This window comes from Pseudopipra pipra, chromosome 2 (genome assembly GCF_036250125.1).
Source record: "Pseudopipra pipra isolate bDixPip1 chromosome 2, bDixPip1.hap1, whole genome shotgun sequence".
Classification (NCBI taxonomy): domain Eukaryota; kingdom Metazoa; phylum Chordata; class Aves; order Passeriformes; family Pipridae; genus Pseudopipra; species Pseudopipra pipra.
The window spans coordinates 11,526,948-11,548,660 of NC_087550.1; the positions used below are offsets into that span (position 1 = coordinate 11,526,948).

The 21,713-nt window shown below is 38.7% G+C and overlaps 1 long non-coding RNA gene across 1 annotated transcript; it reads right to left on the minus strand.

Annotated features, from left to right (window-relative positions):
- Positions 1–1,921: 1,921 nt before the first annotated feature.
- LOC135406584 (uncharacterized) lies at positions 1,922–6,358 on the minus strand. The gene is made up of 2 exons (XR_010426353.1): positions 4,158–6,358; positions 1,922–4,052 (listed from the first exon to the last, which is right to left on the minus strand). It is a non-coding gene; the product is annotated as an uncharacterized LOC135406584 (long non-coding RNA).
- Between the last annotated feature and the right edge of the window lie 15,355 nt (positions 6,359–21,713).

Here is a 21,713-nt window from a genome sequence, read left to right on the forward strand (position 1 = left end):
ATCTATTACAAGCCTGGGGCAGGGGGAAAGACTAGGAAGGAGGTAAAGGAAGCAGCAGAACTCTCTTTTTTCTACCTCAGAAGCCACTCAGAGAATATCTCTGTGTGTTTTACTTGGTTATTTATTTTTCATTATGATATCTGACATATCAGAGAACATGAAAGGCATTGCGAGCCTAAGACAAAAAGTAAAATGGCGCTTGAAAATGATTCTTTGTGAAGGCTTATTTTTATTTTGTTGCACATGAGACTAGTCAAGCAGACAGGTTTGTTTTAACTCTCTGACAAAATTTAGCAACTGGAGACAAACAATTGTCTGCTATTATCATTCCTGCTGCCAAAATTCATTAGGTTCAGGAATATCAGCTAAAAAGGGAGCACACAGCTACCTACACTATTGCTGGAGACATGACCCCTTAGAGTCAGAGTAGCATCCATGTACATCCAAGAGACTACACGGCCTGTTAAAAAGTAAAATGTCTCAAACCTTAGTCTTACTGCAATTCTTTGCAGGCAGTCCCTTTCTGTGGCTGCACATTTCTGTCTACAGTGAAAGACTCTGCTGTCTATCATGAACCTTGTATCCAGCTTAGCTTTTTAAGGTCTGCACCTCACCAAAAAGTAAATGCATTCTCTAACACGCTGGTATTTGGTTGCCAGCCTGAGAGAAGCAGGAGGCTGTCTGGGGCTGCGTACTTAAAGGTGCCCTTTTAATGTGAGTTAAACTAATTTTTTTTCTTCTGAGATCTCAGCTGTGGAGAAAGGAAGCTAGCTGGAAAAGTCAGCCTGGCCTCAGTGAAATAACCTGCTTTAGAAATTTAGGCCCAGATCCCTGGGATCTGACTCAGGAAATGAATCTGAGTAAAAGAAAAATGTTTAACACCTTTGCAGCCTTCTGTTCTCCAAAGTAGTCAAGAGTCTAGTTTGGCTAATGGCAACTGAAAAATGCAGATAGCTCTGAACGGTATTGAGTCCTTATGTGCTTTGGTTTTTTCCAGACATTCAGTTACAGCAGTTTTCCATCATCTTTGCATCAGAGACATGTGAAGCAGCAGCGGTATAATTTGGATCCCAGTATATGTCATAGATTAAAACCCGTGGAGAGTAGGGATGCATTCATATTTGTGGTGTCTGCTGCCTCTGGGAAGCTGGCAGACTGGAATCTACTGGAGTGAGGTATTTTGAAATTCATCAAACTATTTTAAATCCATGTAAAGTGAATATATAACAGTAACTAGTTAAAAGGAGCTCTGGTTGTATAGTGGCTAAAGAAGACAAAGGAAAAAGGTAATCTGGTATTAGGTTAGTGGTTCTGGAGAAAAGCTTCAGAGCTGGGTGATGTCAGCTCCTGCAAGCCCAGAGAGGAATCAAAAAGGGTGATTCAGACTCCTTAAGGAATGGATCCAAGCTGTGGATGCACCAGCTCCCTACAGAGATGTGCTGGAAATGCCTGGCTTGCCAGTAAGAGTGACAATAATGCCTGCTGGAACAAGCAGTAAGCTGATGTCACAGGTCATGATGGTGATGGTGGTGGACTGTGGGGTGATAGTCAACTGGAGACACTCGTTAAGCTGGCACTGCACAGGGTAATATCGATCCCTAGGCAAGATAACCTCCTGCTTGTATCCAAGCAGCTGTGTGGAGGTCAAATGGAAACACAAAGGGAGCCAGCAACTGGGGCAGACAGGGAGATGGAACATGCTAAAGATGTCTGTGGGTTGGTCTCTGAAGCCAGGAGCCACAACTGTAATAAAAATGAAGAAATCAAAGGTCAACTTGCAGGTTAGGAGATGTTGGCCAAAAAACTGTTTTCCCCTAGCAAAGCAAATTAATAACCTCAATAAAAATATCATGGCTGGGCTGGATTGATTCTTTCAAGGAGCCTTCAATTCTCATTATTTATATATACACACACATACATATAAATGTATATATTTGTATTTGAGTTTGAGTTGCACATGGGCCAAAGAGACATTAAAACAATCAATTGATCAATCAATCAATCAGTCAACAGGTTCTCACCAGTAGTCTTACAGACTCAAAGAACATACAGGACATCAGGCTTTACGAACATTCTCTGGGAGTACCTCTATACTATCCAACTGAAGTTTCATACTTAGGGCTAAGAACAGTTAAAAAAAAAATAGCGCAAAAATTATACACCCATTTCCATCACTGTATACATTACAACAAATGCTCTGTGTTTGCCAGCAACCGAGGCTGTGGAGCAGCTATTAGCAGATGCTGACTGTATGATGATGACCATTGTAAGTGGATGCTTATTTAAGGGACATTTTCAGGAAACTGCTTGCTCTTAGGAACAGTCTAGAAGTGAAAATGCACTTTGCAAGATTTTTACGTCTTGCTGGCTTGCCTTTTGCCATTTTACTGCAAAGGAAATGTTAATGTGTAATAGAATTAGCATTTAGGAGAAGACTAGAATACTGTTCTTTATAATATAGCCAATATTATTATTCAAGACAGGTCTTCCCCTAGTGCAATTTAAGCCCCCCAAAATTACCCATCATTACACAGACAGTCCATTTAACATTCTAAAGCTAATCATACAACAACCTACCCTTTCAGAGGAGATACAAAACCTTGCTTGGGTTTTAAGTTCTGATTACAAGATGAGGTTCCAATTGAGAATTTCAGCTATAAACCAAATGACCTTCAATGACCATAGACTGGAAAACCTGGTGACTAATCTAAATAGATTTCCAGGCAGGGGGAAAAAAACACCACCCAGCTCTTGTTTCTAGTCCTCTGCATTATTAGGGGAATGACAAAGACAAGCAGATTGTGAAAAAAATCATGACTCCAGTGACCTTCATGTCTTTGTCCCAGAAAGGTCAGGAGTAATCAGCAAAACTTTAACTAGAGTTCAAATTCAGCTTTGTTGTCCTTAGAGGCTGGTAAAATTAAATATTCTGTTCTTGTGCTCTGTAAACAGACACAGTAATTGGTGATGCTTTCCAGCATTGCATATGGAGATGTATTGACATGAGCTGAAATTCATAGAGAGACAGTATTTTACATGGTATACAACCAAATCCTGATTTCAGCTTGTAGTGCTGGAAATCACAATCACATTCCTTAAAATTATATCATACCAGAATATGAGTACACAACAGAATGTCTAGGATGTGACTTTACAGTTTGTCATGTTTGCCATCCAACACCACAACAAACAGGAGTTGTGCCAAAACCACCTATTGTCCATCTCTGAAAAAAATCCTATGAAGCTGAGAGGTATCAGACAGGCAAAGTCTGCAAGAGTAAGCCATGTGAAAATTAAAAAAAAACAGTGAGTAATCTAGAGCAGATCTCATAGGGACTTTCTGACGTTGGCCTGAAGTGTTTTGTCCCTTTCCACCTTTTGCATGTCACAAGATGTTTTATTTTTTTATTGAATATCCATTCTCATTAGAGCTGGAGGAATCACCATGTTGGATCAGGCTGCAGTAGTCCATGATTTCCATGATCATACCGTTAGTGAACAGAAGTTTAGAGAAAGTGCAAGGAAATAAGGAAGAAATAAACATATATTCTTTGGAAAAATCTCCTCTTTGCTCTTGATGATCAGGAACTGCCCTATACCTTACAAAGTAGAAAGGTATAACCTCTTCAATAGGACTTCAAGAAAACCCAGTTTTATACCTTGGGAGTTGTCTGTTGTTCACATGAATATTTAGTCAGATTTTGAATCCTGCTGAACAGCTGACACAAATTATGGCCTCAGGAAACAATGCAATGGACTAATTTTGAGCACACTGAACACATGCATATTTCTCTACATATTTTTATTTTGTTTATTATTTGTATAGTTACCCACCCATTCTGACTCAAAGGTTTCTGTGTAGCACCTTGTATTTTTCATGCTGTTTTCAGTCAGTCTCCACAATAAGGATCCATTTGTTCTGCATTTCCCATTTGTGAACCTCCTCACCTGTGGGCTTTTGGGGAGTGGAAGGCCAGCAGTGTACAGGTATCAAGGTCTGTAATTAGTTTTTATATATCACCATGTACTGTTGTCCACAGTCTTTTTGAATTCTGTAGGAAACATTAGAAATTAAAAGCAAGTTTAAAAATTAAGTAAAAGAGCGTTAAATGCTCTCTCTCTTCCTCATCTAACAACCTAAAAATAATGGCACTTACCTTGAACTTTGAAAGACTCCTTTCTTCTTATGGATTCAGATATGGAGTTGCATTTCCTGTGCCTTGAAATGTACTAAGACTGGACATCCTGTGCTGCATAGCATCAGTAAAATTGCAGCTGTCAGTATGGGACACCTGCAACACCCGGTTTTAGAGCTGTTAAAACAGTGACCAGCATTTCTGAAAAATGCAAAATTTGGGAAGAGCGAGGGATTTCTGGCCCAGGGTTCAAAATCAGTATCTGCATACTCTACTTCAAAGTCCTGCTGACTTCAGTGAGCGCACATGAAGTGAAATGTCGTTTATCATGAATAAAGGTGACAAAATCAATCTTTTGGGCATGCTCTGATGCTGTTAGTGCCTGCATATCCTACAGAAACATTTGGTAACTGGGACTTCCCAAGCACAATGTTTTCATACTTGACAGTGGGAAAAGAGCTTCGCTTTTTCTTGCCTGTATGTCCCTTGAAGGAGACAAGGTGAGAACATCTCAAATACAGCAGGGTAAAAGTGCAAGGGGCAGGGAGCAAAATACCTCTCCCAGTTGTCACCCTACCTTTGCTCCCTGCAGGCAGTATTGGATCAATGGGATATTGGCCATTTGGTTCAGAAGTGGCCACTGTGATACAAATACAACATTGCTCCAACACATTTTTCAAAATGATTCTAGGAAAGTGATTGGGTTTTAGCTAATACATCCTGTGATATAAAGATAATAAGCTCTGTGCAATGTCACTGCAGTTATAAGTGTCAATATAGTATAAGCTGTAAAAAAAAAGGAAAACATTTTCATTAGCATTTCTAACACCACCACATTTAAGTAAATCACAAGGTCTGTAATAAGGAAAAAAACAATAACAGTAAGGAAAAGAATAAGATTAATTATCACTTAAAATGGCATTTCCTCTGAAATGCCAGAATGAAGTTGTTAAGATCTTACTAAGAAGAGACAGACGGAAACGTTCCTAGGAATGAGATCACAGACTTTATCTGTCTTGTTTTGCCTCCTCAATTTAGGAAGAAATTTAATATTATTTTGCATCTACAACTGTGTGCAGTCTTTGCCCAATCCATTATCCTATACTGAGAGTAGGTTTATGGTAAAGTCAAAATATTCACAGAGAAATAAAAGATGCTCATATTCTAATGGTGGCTTTAATTCTAAGGAAACTGACCCTGCCCTCTTACGTTTGAGAGCTGTCAATGCTAAATAATTAGTAGTCATTGAAGATCACACTCTAATACTGTCTAGGAAAAAGAAAAAAGAAATGTAGTCTCACCAGATTTAAGTATATTTAGCAAAAAATCAGGATATAATTACATTACATGAATAAATTATTCTAAACCCATTTTAGGACAGAAACTCCAGTGCTGGGTAATGGCTAAATCCCAGAATTTTATCCTTCTTCTGTCTCCAGGCACTGCAGAAACCAGAAACCATTACAACAGGACAAAAGATCACCATGAAAGAGTTTTGAGAAGGGGCAGGAACATCAGGAACATGCTGGTGTTCTGTTTTTAAAAACAAATGACCCATTAATTCACAAAAACAACCCCATTACTGCAGTAACAAACTTAGTTTACGCAAATGTCCCTATCAACATTATTCAAGCCCAAGTTTGATTTAATTTGGAAAAGGAATGAATAAAGCTTAGGATAATGGCAACCTATTAGACCATGCAGACCTTAATAATACATTTGAGAAACTATGCTGAGAGAGTGACATGAACATCAAAAGAGAAACCAAGAGCATGAGCTACGGAATAAAGGAGAAATTGTATCTGAAATTATACCAGAGAAGGCAGGAGAAACACAGGCAGAAGGAGCATGTGCCTAACTATAAGTCAGAGAGAATAATCACATTAATGACTGTTTCCCTACATAGTTTCAGTTTGTTTCTTTATTCTATTTTTACTGAATCTGTTTTCTATTCAGGTTCAATTAATAATAATGAGCCTAAAATTAATTTGCATTATCATTTACAATGGATGCTTTGATCATGTATGTAGTTGGAACTATAATGCATACATTACCATATTATGCAAATTGCATTTTCAGCATCAGCTACATCTGTATATCATTTCTTCATGCCACAGTTCTGTGCATTGTTTCTTTGTGTACAGTCCTGCAGACTGGCAGAAGCTGGGAGGGTTTGGGAAGATGCTACCAGGGGAAACACTGCTACAGATGTGCCCTTTTCTTATGTTCTCTCTCTAAACACCCAGCGCTGGCATCAGACAGGGGAGAACTTTATTTTAACCCAGGTGGCTTGTTCTGTGTCCTTTATTATTCTGTTATTACCTTAGCTAAATTACTCTGCTAAACTGCTCTCCTGCATTGACTCCATGCAATGAGTTTTTGTATAACACGCTTCTTTTAGGCCTCAGAGCAAGAAACCAAATGTACAAAAAGACCAAGTACTACTTTGGGGGTTTTTTTGTGCTTAACACAAGCGTCTCTCCTGAAGAATTTCTAACCGCTTGCAGCATAAATCAGATGAGAATCTGACCTAAAAAAGAAAGCAGAGCTAGTACCACGATGTTCATAGAGATCTGATTTTTAGGTCAGACTTATGCATTCATGACGCTAAAACATGCTCGGAGAAATGTTGCACATCAATGGTTAATGGAACCACTCAACACTGTCTCAGCTGACTACTTTTTGCCACTGGCCAAATTTCGTATTGCAGTGAGTGGGGCCCAAAAGTATTAGCAGTTTACATTTTTATGGTGCCTTTCATCTTGTGAAATACTCCCTTGCTTTACAAGCTGATACAGAAACCATATAATGATTGTTTAATCTACTCCATTGCTGAAACTTTGTGGTGAAACACAGGGAGAATTTAACAGCCTAGAAAAACTTAGGTGTTTCGGAGAGGAAATGAAGACTACAGTGTCCATTTGAAATGAAGTTGGGAGAATGTAATTTTTAGACTTGGCATCTGGCCAGGTCATCAGAGTTAACACACTTTACAGATATAATTACTGCAGTGGGATATTTAATGAGCAAGGTGGTCAGAACTTTGCTTTAACATGCCACCCAAAAATGTATTTGGGTCACACCTTGCACCTTCACATCATACTGACTCATGGGCTGACAAGCAGGTGAGATGCTCTTCTTTCATTTATTTATCTCTCTTTTAGCTGGAGCCCTAGATAACTATCATAAATGAACCAAACAGCCAAAGACACTGCCAAAAGAAAATTTTAAGCAGTTTTGAATTTCATGAAAATTTTGCATGAAAACCTATCCCTCCAGCCAAGCTAAGGATCATATAAGTTTAGATGCTTCCTCCCACAGATAAATTACTTCAGAGCATCCCTATGGGCTTCATCCTGCCTTCCAAAGAGACGATGGTGAAATTCCTCCAGTGAGGTCACTGGGCTCTCAGAAGATGATTCATTTGGCCATTTTACTGTGCTTAATCTGTTTGACAGGAGGTAAGAGCAGTGCCTGAGGAAAGCAAAGGGGATGAGTGGGACTGCCCTTTTTTCCGTGCCAGCAAGATGTTTGGTTGGATCATCCTGTCTTTTGAAACCCTACCTATTTTCACTACCACTTCCTTTCCGGGGTACACTGAGATGTGAGGCATGCAGTATCTTTCAGGTGAAGGAATTTGACTTGGTGCTGTCTGGTGAAGGACAAGCATTAGGTATTGTCAGAATGAGGCATTCCTGGGAGTCTTCAGCAAAGCGTTAATCTGATTAAACTCCTAAAAACTGATAGACATAAAAGAGAAGAGCATATTAATATTGTCAACAAAATGCACTTCTTAGTCACTCAAACTCAAATGTCAGATATTTGTTGCTCAGTATGCAATTAAAGATGATCTGATCACCCTTCAAGCAGAGAACTGACAAAAAGTGGGGTGAGGAAACATTTTTTGGTTTATCCTTTGCATATATGCAGATGTTGATACTGATAAGAGGGAAGAATCACTTTAGTTCTGCATAGATAAAGAGATTGCTCTTGGCAGAATAGATTAATGTACCTGTCTATACAAGCATAGAGGAAGAATTAAGAAGGAAAATAGATTAGTATCCTGCTGCACATGGAACAATCAAATATGATCTTTGGATTGGCAACTGGACTAATAATAATCACTGTAATAAACCAGGGCCTTTATAGCTTTGATATGCAGTACTAGCTAAAAGATAGCTGCTTCTCAGGCATAACGAGCTGGATTCTTCATCACTCATCACCTTGTGTAATTATTGTCATGAGTTCAAAATAAACCCATTATGCAACCAAATCAGATTTTTTTTTCTTTCATGTTGTGTTTTCCTTGCATGGGTATAATGACTACTCACAGTATAGACAATGAAAATCAGGCTTAGTATATTTATTTGCAATGTAAGAATAAAGAAAATGTAAGAGATCTAATGGATGAGCACAATGCCTTGGAAATTATTTGTTATTTAAATGTTCGGTACTTAAATGTTGCTGTAGCCAACCCTGTGGTTAATAACCCCAAGGAAGAAAGAGGAATGAATAAAAAAAGCAATCTGGCTTAATACCAAATAATACCTTTTCTTCTTTCATAATGATTTATTAGCAGGTGTGTTAGTAAAAACATGCACAGCAGTATTGAATGATATTAAGACAAGTAAACTACAACCAACTTAGTAATTTAAAACTCAAAACATCTGCTCAAGAAGCATCTCAAATCTGAGATTTTCACTATATTGGTCAATTTATTTTTCTAAAGGCTCTTCATAGCTGAAGTGAGGATAATCAAGGTAAATTATGAAAATAACCTAGTTATGTGGTAAAGGTCAATAGAAAGTCATGATAAGGTCTGGTTTTTATGAAGATATCCTGTCTGTATTGTCAAAATGGATTAACATTATAACACAACATAGCCTGTCACTTGGAAGAAAAAGAGATGTTAACACAAAGATACTTGCCACAATTAAAATTAGGTTTTGGTTTAGACTGTGAAAGCAAGAAATATCAACATCATTAGCTTGCCTCTTCATTTATATTTTTCTAGCACAGGTCACAAGAAGGTGAATAGATGTATACTTCTTTTCCAGTCTTGAGAATAGCAAGTGTTAGATACGTAACTCTATTTTTAAGGGGAATTTTCCTAATTCTTGTCATATGAACAACCTTGAGCTTTAGAGGTAATGTGGCTTCCAGCACCTTATGCAATAGCACTGAACTGGGAATGGAGGGTGAAGGAATTGCCTACATGTTTCTGTAACCATCTATTTTCCAGGATTACTGATTGTGTAAATTAAACAAGCTGCTCAGCAAACGTGAACAGTCTTGGGCTCACTCATTTGTCTTCCAGCCCAAAACTGTACAAAAGGAACCTCCTCTTTGGGAAGTAACAACAAAGATTTAGTTATTTCCCACAGTATTGTATATGCTGAGCATGCCAATATATGAAAAATGGATGAGTTAGAGCCTGAAAACTGCCAGCAAGCTTCACTGTTATCGTGTCAGCAGCAGTAAAGCCAGAGCAGAGACCTAGGTCTTAAAAATCCCTCTAAATATTCTTCTTACATGGTCAAGTCGCACCAGCAGTTAGGCCAACTGTTACCAACGATGTTCTAAAGAAACTTGATCCAGGAATAAAAAAACCTCTTGCTTTTCAAAACACTCACTGAACAAAACAGAAGCTGGGAAAAAATGCTAGCTCACCCTATGGCCGTGCTGTGAAGGACTTTGGTGTCCTCATGTTTGGGAGGGATTTTACCCTCAGTGATTTGAATCCTTGAAAAGATATACCTGTGACTGAAGTGATCTGAGACATAAATCTGGAAGGACAAAATATGGCATGCAGTATAACCTTCAATACCCTCTACATAAATTAGAAACTAGAAGCTATCTGAGCCCACTGAGTTTAAAATACTGCCCCAAGAGTTTTCAGCTGTTGCTACCTACCAACAGTTTGCTGTGTAAATACCAAGTATGGTAGTTTTCTGTACTCACCAGCTGCTTCTTCCTGAGTGACCAACTGAAATTGTAGCAGCATCAAAAGCATCCTAAATGCAACCTCATACTATGCCAGAAGGCTAACCAAAAAATCAGCTTTTCATCCTTTCTCAATCTGGGAAGAAGCCAGTGCAAATAGGGATGATGCCCAAACTAGTGAGAAGCCTGATCAGTGCGTTGAGTGGGGTTTAATGTTAAAAAGGGCTGTCAAAACACAAAATGTGGCCTCACTTTTCTGATCGCTTAACCGAAAAAACTGCAGAAACTTCGAGGTGTGTGATTTGCAAGAGCTAGCACTTCTGTAATTTTCCAGTGGCATAAAACCAGTTAGTACCAGCTGAAATACATTAGCAGCTTCAGTAATTAGTAGGCATAGCCATTTCTTGTCAGTTCTACGGGCCATATCCTCAGCTGGCGTAAATCAATAACACTCCGGGCACTGGATCTGTATTACTTTACTCACCTTGAAATAGTTATGCATACTAATTATTGCCTTACCCATTACTGCTCTTGTCAATTCAGACACCTGATTTACACCAGGTGAGACCGTTCCATATATTTAGAGGTTTCTGCACATTCCTTCAAGGACCTGTAGTGTTGAATAAACTTTCTGAAAAGCCAGGCGCAGGCTTTCCGTTATCTATCAAATCAATGTTCAATGAAGTGACACCATTGCACATAAATCATGACTGCAATTATTAAATCATGCTGAGTTTGTATTGCGTTTCTTTCACTGTTGGGTGGAATTAAACACAGGAGCACAGGCACGCCAGGATTGCTGGGATGGAAGAAGGAGTTAAAAGCCCCACCCAGGTTCTCACAACCTAACCTTTGGAGCATGCAGCTGATAATGCGAAACAGAACATAATGCCCCGGAGGAGATACATCTGGAGGTCAGCTCAGTCAGATACCGTGGAACTGTTCCAACAAAGCAATCAAATATCTAGCAAAACCTACCAAAAAAAAAAAAAATCACATCTTTGGTATATAGACATACAACCTGAGCTAGATAAAGGTAGAGAAGCCTGATTTCATTTTCACAGCCCTGTCAGGCAACCTAAGAGCTGAGTTTTCCCTCCACAAACACAAAGTGGGGTTTCTAACTGCAGCTTATTAAGGCTTAGTTTGTCTAACCCAAGCATAATAAATTTATGTGTCAAGATCACAGTTGATTGTTCATCAGAGAAAAATGAGACAAGATAATCCACTTTGTTGAAAACGTAATGCTTTAGGAATGTTACAAACTACTGCAAATGTTTAACTCCCCGTGCCTCATGGGTGGTTATATAACAAAACACCCATTCAGGGGCTGATTCTTATCTCTGGCTTGCATAAGGCCGTGTCTAGACAAGGATTTGAAGGTGTGTAGTTTGAAAGTGTTAGCAGAGTGGTCTAGTTGGTAGATCAGGAAACCTCCCCCTCTTTCCCCCCAGTCCCCTGCCCCGAACTTCCATGACTGTGGAATGGGTGAAGTGTGGGTCCTTCTCCTTCAATTTTTGGCACACTGTGCCAGAATGTGACTTCAGAGGGAGGGAAGGTTCATCTCTCTGCCCAGGTCTAGTCTAGGGTCTAAGGCTTTGCATATCGAGGGCTTTTCAGCATTACGTCCAGTATGTCACACACATGATACACATAGGTATCACAAATGAGGCCTGTACTAGGGATACAGATGACTTTCTAGTGATGGTCAACCATTTGACAGCATCTCCTTTACAGGAAAATGGCTCCAGTGCTGATTTCCTGCTCCACTGTACCTACGTGGGTATAATATTTTTATCTCTTTATTGCCCCCATTTCCAACAAACTTGACCCAGACATCTATTCCTACTACACATACACCTCCAGCTGTTGAGAGGAGTATTCAGTGGAAAAGCAGGAGAATTTACACAAAGGTCTGGATGCTAAGAAGCCATCCCACGCAATTTCTTTTAAAGCATTGCCTTGGATTTACAGTCCTTGGTTCCTCCATCTCTGATTTGCCCCTTACATTTCAAGAACAGCAGCAGCATATGGCAATGATGAGAATCCTTACAGAGACACATGCCCATCTGTGGCTTGGTCCATGCAATATTGTTACTCTCACAAGCAAGTTCTAAGAGCAACAACACTTTTAACACTCGCTGCATATTTTCCCTTCTCTTTGTTTTTTCTTTTTTTTTTGGTTTTGTTTTTTTTCCTAAGGAGATCTAACCATTTCAAAATTATTTTTGTAGATCATTTAATTTTTACTTCAAGTTTCAAGTTTTATGAGCATTCATGAAAAAGAACAATTTTATTTACAGCTAATAGTCTGATGTGGTTTTAAAACTTTTAAAGACACATTTCCAGTAGATGAAGGTAAAAAATCTTGCCTTGGTAAATGCACCATTTTTGTTTTTATAATCACAGTTAATTAATTATGTTTTCACTTTCATAAAGCAAGAAGTAAGGGCAAAAAGAACTGGGTAAAGTTTAAACCACAGTCTGAGGGAAATCAGGTAACAGATCAAACTGCTGACAAGAAAGAGGAGAAATCCTGACCTACTGAAATACATAGGAAGGTAATTATTTTCCAAGTGCCAAGAATTTGCCCTGTGTTTTATAAGTTATGTATATACAGATACGTAGATACACATGCATACATATTTGCTTTTCTTCCATAATAGAGCGAGAGTTGCCAGGCCAGTTGTGATAGCTCTCTTTCTATAGACACACACTTTAAATCTGGTATGATAACCAGTGGTTTACAGTGTCATTAGGAAGGTTGAGACTGTGAAGTAACTATTAAGAAATGAAGTCTGCTGTCGTATCTGGAACATATCAGCTCTCGGTAGAAATATATTTTTAATAAAGAGAGGTGCTTTAAAGGTTTCTCTCCTGATACAGGCCTAAACTCAGCAAGTTAGGTTCGATCACAGAGCTGAATTCTAGCCTTCCAGTACACAATAGGGTTTTAATGTTTAAAGTTTAGGTGCATGCTTGAGTATCTTACTGAATAGGAGCCAGAGTGAAAACAGCTTTCATTTGAGATGAAAATTCCTGCTTTAAGTTTTCTTCCTTGAACTCTGGCTCCAATTTGTGAATGCAGTGGGGATGTTCAGGTTTCTGCGTGGAGCCCAGCAGGAACGTCAACAGTTCTGCTTCACTGCCGAGTATCAATAGTGCTCAGAGATCAGAGCTCAGAGCGAGCACTTAGGAGGGGCAACCTTGTCAGTCAGCACTTGACTGCTTTGCTCTGTTCTTGACCAGCCCATGCAATTCGCATCGCCCTCAAGGTAAGATGCGTGGGTGGATCATGGAAGTGTACAAACAGCCTTCAGGATCATAATTCAACTCCTCTCCTTTTACCTTGAAGCAGTATATTTCCACACACAATCAAGGTGCATAAGACAATATTCAATTTAAGGAGGTGTTCAGAATAAGACAGGTTGTATTTAAAAAGAAGAGAGCAGTGTGCTTATAAATAATGCAGTGGCTTGCAGTCGTAAGACAAGCTCTGGATTTAAAGACAAATGATGCAGAATTCCTGGCCTGTCTGCAGGTTACTGTGAGTAAAATCTTATGAAGTGACTGAGCAGATGGAGAGGTAGACACAGCTGCTGAGCTTGTACTCTCCCTGAGCACAAGGGCTGCTTCTGGCCTTGCCAAAGTGGTGTTGGGTGTCCCAGATTGGGACTGGGCTGCAGCAGAGCCTCTCCTGTCCTTGCTTTAACCAGTGGAAAGAGCAAGAGCTGGGCTCTTGCGTGCCAGAGTACCTGCACTGCCGAGAAGCCAGGCAGGGACCCTGCCTCCCTGGTAAGGGATCTGTCTTCAAGGCATGATACAGCCCTTCCTCTGAACTGCAATTTCAAACTTTCTGACCCTTCGGCATGTGAGCAGATAACCAAAACATTTTGGGAGGCCTATACACTGGAGATTTCGCATCTCGCTTTCGAACTTACAGAAATACTTAAAGGAAAAATATCGCCGCTTATCACAACTTTTGTGTTCCCCTTTCAACTACAGTAGCTCACAAACATTTAAAAGTTACTCACTAAAAGTAACTAGAAGTGAGTAGCTGTTTCAGTGTAATGTAACACTCTTTAGCAAAAGATCTCCTCAAATCTGATTCTGCTTGTTGCAGTTACCAGTTATGCCACACGTCTCATACTTGCTGTTTGTCTTCAGCGTCCATATCCCTGGTCTGTCTCTTCATGTCGACAGGTAGGACAGATGGAAAATATGAAGGAAAAAATCCTACTGCAAATAACAACTCAGTCCATTATGTAACTGCTAAAATATTTATGTTTCATGTGCTTTTTAAAAATGATAACACAAAAGAACTCATGTGTAATTAAATGTGATATATAAATCATGCTGTTTGCTAGACCTATTGACTGCACTGTTCTCATTCTCCCAAACTTAATATAAAATTAATTGTTAATTTTCAAACCAGTAACTTTTTCACTAGTGCATATACTGGGTGTTTAGGTCTTAGTCAGTGAGATATTAACACCACAATATAGATTTCTTCTTATATTGCTTTAAAGTTATTCCACTCAAAATGCGACTCCTTTTTAATAAAATTACCTGTATTTTTGAGCTCCCACATGGACAAAGTTGAATACTCAGAAGTTTTTTCAGTATAATTTGTCTATTTTCATTGTCCTTACTTTGAGCAAGGAGAGGACCCAAATCCTCAGCAGGCACAACCAGAGCTCGCATAGCTGCACAGTCTGGATCTGTGGTAGATGTAGCCCCTCTCTATAGATTTCCTCCTTGAATAAACTGTTGTGTATTGAGAATACTAAGCATAATCCAAGTTATTCTGGGGACTAGAACTCACACAAGGTTTATCTAGTATTAACAGTTATTTGACCTTCCTGGGCAGAGCAAGAAGAAAATGCTCTTTTACATACTCTTATGCAAACCTCTTAAATATTAAATGAGCTGCGCACAAAACTTTTCTTGTGTGAAGGACCGATAATACTTTGGACTTCACTTGAAATCCAGGTCACTTTGACCTTGTGTAAATGAAATCTTGCATTTCACCAATTTTTCACATGCTTGTTCTGTCTTGAACAAAACCTCAGAATCAAATAAGCACCAGCTTCAATGTAGAGGATGATTAACTTAAGGAGTTCTTGGCTTCTTCTTCAAGAAGGTTAACATGACCTTGAATGGCAGGAGAATATTATGGATTTGTATTGTTGAATCTTATGCGGAGTGTTGTTATAAGAAGTTCACATACAAACTATATTTTTAAGCCCTAACAAAGAGACATTTCTCTTCCACTGAGTCTGAGGTTATTAGTCCATCTACAAACTGAAAAGAGTCAGTCTTTTCTACCATACTGATACTCAGCCAAATTCATGCACGCATTTCCCATTTGCTTCAGTAAGAGTTTTGTCGATGGCAGTGCTATAAATTCTACCTCCACCTTCTCTCTAATTGGCACCAACATCAAATGCTAAAGGATGTCCTTGGAAAATCAAGAAGCCAGGAAGCAAAAATCCACAGCTAGACCCAGTTCTCCATTGTACGTATAAATGTCTTTTAATTTCTGTGAGCTTATTCCACATCAGGGCTTTGTTCTTTCCTTTTTAAAGTCAACAGTAAAAATCATGCTAGCATGAATGGGGTAAAATCAGGCATATAAGTGAAAATGAAGTCAAGTCTTATCTAGAGAATTCCCACTTAGGACTCAGAGCCTGACACAGTGGTCACTGAAGCATTCTAAAGGTCATTGTCTGATATGATCTTTTCATAATTGTTAGTGGAATGAAGGCATCTTTATTCTGCTCTGCTTACTAGCAATGCTTATATAAAAAGCGGATTATTCACAGCTCCTTTCCTTTTGAAAATGTTTTTTTTTTCTTTTAGGGAGAAATAAAGCACACGCAGTGTGAGTCAAACTGAAAACAATTGGTTGAGGTTTTTGTGCCAGCCAAACAGTGACACTTGTACTTTCCAGTCGTTATTTGTATAGGTCTGTCTATTCTGAAGAGCAATGCCACCAGTTTAAGAAAAAAAAAATTCCAGAAGTTAAATTCTATTGATAATGGAAGAGCAGGAGTGATTCCAAATCATGGTGATGCCCTTGATCATGTGTCAATTGCCATTCTAGTTGTACAGGGTATACTTGCAGCTCTTCCTTGAGGAAAGACATTCTCATTGCATTGCTGCACTAGGCAAAGATGCTTCTTGATATAGCTGCATTAAGTGTAATGTCCTTTCAGCTGAAAAGTGAAAAAGCAGTCAGATTTTTTTCAATCCACACCTGTTTTTCTAAACTTCTGATAAGCACCTTCTTCACATTTTTTCTAACCTCATCTGTACACTGCTGAAATACTCATTAGAATGAAAATGAAAACACACTTTCTGAAGCTGACATTAAGAAAACCTTCTTTTTGACCTGGATGTATCGGAGTGTTTAACACAGTTAATAGTCTGACAAAATTTTATGGATGTTATTGTTGAATGTATTTATGTTGTAATAGTATTGATAAGCATTGGTATAGGTGAGATTCCCATTGTGCACTAAAAATCTAAGATAGTTAAAGTCCTCTATTAGAATCTATTATGGTGAGCAAAATATTCTCTTAAGAAGGCAAATACTTACATTAAGGAGAAAAAATAAGAGGTAGAAAAGAGAAAAATTAAATGAAGTATTAGAAGGGAGAGAAGACAATGAATCCATATGGTCTATATAGGGAAGCTGGGAAGAGAAATAAAACCTTGGCAGTTTGTTTATTCAGACTGGCAAAGTTTCAAGCCAGTTAGTAGTTTCAGTGAAGTCCATAACAGAACTCACATCCTCACAGTAAGGCATTTACATAAATCCATTGCAGGACTGATTAATCTTGCATGTTTCAGGAGGTGTTCTAGTGCTCTCAAGACGAATCCTTTGAAAATAAAACAGATGGGCAGATAGATCAGAGGGAGAGAGCTGGATGCAGTTTTGTGTGTCTCATAATAATTTTCATGTAACTGAGGCTGAGTTTTCAAGTTTAAGTTATTCAAATGTTCAAACATATATTCCATTCAAAGAATGCATTTACAACTTCTACATAGGGTTACCTGGAAAAAGAGTATTTGATTAAAATGGGCCTGTTGAGAGGGAGGATTCTACTAGAGTCACTGTCTGAAAGTCGATTGTTTATGTCTACTTGCAGATGTGATTTATCAGGCCAGTCCTCGGTAACTGTTTTCAGAATAACTGTTTACAACAATTTTATTTTTTGTTTTAAATTCTTTAGAGAATAAATATTTTGGCTCCGAAAGCATGTTAGCAGGACTGCAAGTTTGAACAGTTTTAGGAGACGTTACCCACGTTAGCACTCTCATCTCACTACCACAAGCCCAGTTTTCCCTTGGCCAAAAATAAAAAAGGTTTAGATGGTGTGATTTGAAATTTAGCACCTGTAACAGTATGGGTTGAAAGAGGCAGATCAGGATTTCTTCCATGTAATACGAAGGCCTAACTTTTCTGTAGCCAGTATTCATTTACCTGCAAACAGTATAAAGATGAATAATTTACAAGCATTTCTGCATTGAAACAACTGCTAGCAGCATTCAGATTCAAAACCAGAAAGTTGTTTGGTGTTTTTTTTTTAAGGAAAGCATGTGTTTTGATATGGGTCTGGACCTGTAAAGATCTTCTGGATCCTTTAGGTGAGTAATTCACATAGTTAAGCTGCTTAGGAGATGCTTTTCTTTTTTTTTTTTTTCACAGCCAGTAGTTGAGGCAGCAAAACTGCCTCCATCTTTTTTTCTTCCACCAAATTGATGAAATAAGGCACTGTACATGCAACACTCCCATGCAGCTGCCTGGGTATGTTTCCATTGGCTTTCAAGGAATGAAATATCAAAGGTAGAACGGATGTGGGACTGGGGCCTATAGGATTTTGGAAGCTCTCAGTTGAATAAAAAATAATGTCTTACACAACTCCTTTTTTTTCTCAGAAATGTCAGGTTTAGACCAGAACTGCATAAGGGTAAAATGAACTTTATGGACTACCACTGTCTGAGTTCAAGAAGTGTTGGGTCAATACTCTCAGGCACGTGGTGTGATTCTTACAGTGTCCTGCTCAGGGCGAGAAGTTGGACTTAATGATCCTGATGGGTCCCTTCCAACTCAGCACATTCTATGATTCTACTACAGCTTTTGGTTATTGGGAAGGCTCTAATCCAGAACTACCCAGATGAGCACAGAACAACTTTTTCCAGAAGTAAGGGGGGACTTGTTTAAAGGGAACAGAAGAAGAAGCAAAGAGATGGTGCATTAATGAATGGCACAATGGACAACTGATACTGCCCTACAGAAACAAAGGGCTCTTTACAAGAATTCCCTCCTTTAGCATGTGATAGACCTTATGCCCTGGGATCACAATGGCTCACAGACCGAAACAAGAGAGGAAGCTAGAAATCTCGTCATTTCTTTTCCCCATGGGATAAACAACATTTTATTCTACCTTTAACCCTGGCAGGAGACACTGCCACTTAGCAAACAAATCTATATTAAGTGCACTTGCTGGAATTATTTACAGCATCATTTGTTCCAGAAAATGACACTAATAATATATTGCTGATTTCAGAAAATGGAATTTGACATGAATAAAGGCCTTCTGAGTAGTAAAAAGCATCTTTCCTTGATCAGCATGCCTTATTAAGGAATTCCTTGTTTTCCTGACCCAAAAAAAGAAGGAAAATACCATTGTTCTCCTACAACACCCTATTGCAACTCACAGACAAGCTACTTTTGGCACTCTGGCTTTAACCACAGATGACTCCACAGCAAGTAAGAACAATTGTCCTGCACCTTAAAAATATATTTCTGAGACAATCAAAAGCTCCACCTCACTGTTCAGACATCAATTTATCTGCAGAAATAAGGATTTGTATGCACAACTTTCACCACTGCAGACAGCTGTGTAGTTGTTTACTTCTCATACCAAATAATATTACTTGTCAACCAATGAAACTGTTCAGGAAACTGGAGAATGTCAAATCAAGAATTTAGCAAAAATGTGGGTTTTTTTCAGAGTATCCTCAGAATTAATGCCTTTGGGTTGGTGGTTCTTACAGTTTCCGGATATGCCTGTGTAACTTCACTTTCATGTAATCAGTCAGGAGTTTATTCAGGAAATAGAGATGTCCTGCTGGCCAAATCTGTTTTTGTAATGGTAACCCTGCAGGTTGTATGCTACTAGCATAGTTTTTATGCCAAGAAGTTCCTGCATTAAATGGAGGAGGTTAAAAGTCAGTCCTGCCTTGCAGCTGCTTTTAGTGAGCTTTGGCAAAGGTTCACCAGTCTGTCCATAAATGTACAGTGTCATTGCTATATAGGAACATTAATCAATGTTATCTGCCGCAGAACTGTCTTGCATTGTGATTTTGATGGGAACTGCAGGCAGGATCACATGTTACTGTTATTTCTCATATTTTTTAGTAAAGCAGCTCTAAACATTGTTTATTTTAAGAGTTAATTTCAACAGTGAGCATTCTTTCAGCAGAGGATAAGAAAATGACCCTGATTATACTTCCTCTCCAGAAACTCCTTTTATAAATAGTACAAGGTGATACCAATTATCTCTCTCTGTTTTGGAAGGTTCAGATTTTTTTGTTATTTAAATAATGTCCAGCTGCCCTAAGGGTTCCTTAAAAAGTACAGTTACAAGGAGATAAAATATACAACAGTGTATGCTTTTTGTGTATGGTAGACTCTGTGCTTTCCCACTGCAAAATGCAGATAGCACAAAAAAAACAGATTTTTTTTTTTTTTTTTTTTTTTTTTTTAACAAAGAAAGAAAGAAAGACATTGGTGATTTTCAGATCTACACTCTTAACACATGAGGAATAGTCTTACTATCTACTGTCTACCTTAAGTGTTTGCATGTACTTCAGGAAAACTCCAGCTACCTCCATGGATATATTGGAACCAGGGGATCTTGATACAGGTGGCTTGAGCAGCACCTCACTGACACGTAAAGCAGCCACGTGAAAGTGAGAGGAACAGGAAAAGTTTCATCAGGAGCTATCTTATATTCACCTCGTGTTTCTAAGAAAGCTGTAGTAGAATGTCACGTGCAACAGGTGGTCGTGATATAGTCTAAATGGACAAGTTTTCAGAATACAGAGCTGAAATCCTGTGTCCATTGAAGGACATATGATTGCTGAGATACAGGAATGAGAAAGGACATAGTAATATGTAGATGGAGAAATTAGAGGATCTGTTTATGCCTTTAAAGCAGAGACATACTTTTGTGCCATGATCCAAATTCCCAGGTTCCACAAAAGCCGTTTTTTCTCCTTTTATGGTCTGAGGCGATCAAATACAGTATTATTTTGAAGCTCAGTGCACTTGTGTTCTTGACATATGCAGACTCTATGTGCTTCTTTCCAACCATTAAAAAAACCCAACACTTTCATCACCTCTTCTATTCTATTCTTCTTATTATTATTGTTATTATTATTGATTTAATCTTGACATCTCAGAAACCAGTTCTTCAGTAACCTCGGTCACGTACAAACTGATAGTCTCTGACACTAGTGACTTACATTCTGATGGGATGGCTCCTGTCTTGTGAAAGAAATTGTATTTATGCCCCAACCTCACCATCTAACCTTTAGCTCACCAGTAACATCCTGCTAAGGAGACTCCAAGATGATTTTCAAATAGTGCTGGATTAGCCATTCCTCTTGAACAGGCATTCTTGCAGCAGAACACAACCTGCATGATGCCAGCAGCCTGCCCTCCTTCCCCCAACATTTGAAAGAAAGTTTCACAGTTTAGACCAAGCTCTGTCTCCTCTTTATACAAGGTGAAAACAAACAAAACCATATTCAACACCAAAGTGAGAGCAGAGAAATCCAAGCAAGTAGCAGTTAAGAGATGGGAGACCTGACTGCAGATGGTACTTACCGAGTGAAACTTCTGCTTGAAGAGGGAAAAATTACATGTTAGGTTCAGCCTGTACCTTAGTCCAGTGAAACAGTATTTAGCCTGAATGAATGGAGAAAGGAGAGGTTCTTTTGTTCTGGAAGTCTTTCATAAAGAAACTTATGCCCTTGAAAATAGTCTGTGTCCTTCAATATCGACCTTTTTCCATTGTGGATGACAGCGGGCCCTACTTGTTTTGTGTTCTGTAACAGAACTCAATTACATGTAAGGAAAATAGGTCTGTTTTCAAAATTAAATATATTACCTGTAATAAGAAGCTTTCTGTCCTTTGAGTAGAGAAAGATAATAGATTCTTCTAATGTCCTGTCCCTTGTTGAGGCTACAGTTTAGTAATGCTGTCAGATTGGGGCTGAACAAAATGTTAAGACTCCCTCAGTGTCACAGTGTTCTTGTGTAGAGACCAAGAATCAGTGCTACTTTTGGAAGAGAAGGTTGCAAATAAGGTTTTACCATAGAACAAGTCTTAACTTAAGCCCAACCTCTAGAATGAAGGATCTGCTGCCCTGTTCTGCTTCCTCATAACCCGTTTTACAATCTTCTTATAACAAGACTTCAATTTTGTAAGGTTTTTCTGACTACATTGTCATACTGTTTGTACCTAATTCATTGTGCTGTTTATTTCTAATTAGCTTCATCAACCTTACCACGAATTAGGAATTACTGTAGCATCAATCTATGTGGTCCTAATCATA